The following is a 1,038-nucleotide window of genomic DNA, read 5'->3' on the forward strand; positions in this document are numbered from 1 at the left end:
TCACTCACACACACACACACACACGGTCATTCAGCTCTCCTGATATCAGTACACAAGCTCTTCACTCTTCTGGGAAACAGCTCTCAATATTCACATGCCATCGATAAGAAACACGACAACCGGCTGATTTTCTGTCTCCCTCATATTATTCTTCCATTCAGATGTTCTTCCATCATGCATTTTTATCCTCTACTTGTTTATTTATAAATAAAATAAAATGCATTATAACAAGCTTATAGGATAATATAAATCTTTTTAAATATATTTAATATAAATTCAGCTTTGATTAAAATATGGAAAAAAGAAATCCATTTTATGATTTTCTGTAATCTGAAAAGGGTCAAAAATCAATAAATGTATCTTTCGTTTAAGTTTTTTTTTTTGCCAATAAAATTCATGATAAAAAAATGACATATTATTTGTTTACACCTTTGTAACTTTTATTACCAGAGCACAACTATAAGGACTGCCCGATGGTCCAGGATCAGTGTGAAAGATAATTGGGACAGTTGATGGATTCAAGTGATTTTAAAGCATTCAAGTGCAAGAAGACGTGAAAGACAACTATTCAGTGTGTTCTGTGCGCACAGAGCATACACAGAGCTGTGTCTCAGGCAATGTCTTCATGCGCTTGAATGGACAAAAACATACAAAATATGTATGACAAAAAAGCATTTTATTTTTCAGGATTCACAGATGAACAGAAAGTTCAAAAGAGCAGCATTTATTCTGAATCATCTGAAACAGAAATCTACTGGAACAGTATAAATGTCTTTACTGTCACTTTTGGTCAGTTTAATGCGTCCGTGACGAATTTATGTTATAATTGCCTCTTTGACATATTTGAGATGAGCTGCATTAGTATCCTGCACACAAAGCTACTCACCGACACACACACCAGCGCTGACCTCTGACCCCTCAATGCAAACACTAATATATACAGCAGGAGGGATTCGCTCTCTCTGTCCGAGTGTGAGACCAACATTCAACCGCTTCACTTCAACAGCACAGAGTGTGTGTCAGAAACATGTCTAGATA

At 35.7% G+C, this 1,038-nt stretch overlaps 1 protein-coding gene across 1 annotated transcript in view; it reads right to left on the reverse strand.

The window, feature by feature from the left end:
* The window catches only part of LOC107714751 (FH1/FH2 domain-containing protein 3-like), an 84,737-nt gene that overhangs the window by 51,223 nt on the left and 32,476 nt on the right, over nucleotides 1-1,038 (reverse strand). The window lies entirely within an intron of this gene.

The sequence above is a fragment of the Sinocyclocheilus rhinocerous genome, unplaced genomic scaffold (genome assembly GCF_001515625.1).
Source record: "Sinocyclocheilus rhinocerous isolate Xijiao unplaced genomic scaffold, SAMN03320098_v1.1 scaffold359, whole genome shotgun sequence".
Lineage (NCBI taxonomy): Eukaryota > Metazoa > Chordata > Actinopteri > Cypriniformes > Cyprinidae > Sinocyclocheilus > Sinocyclocheilus rhinocerous.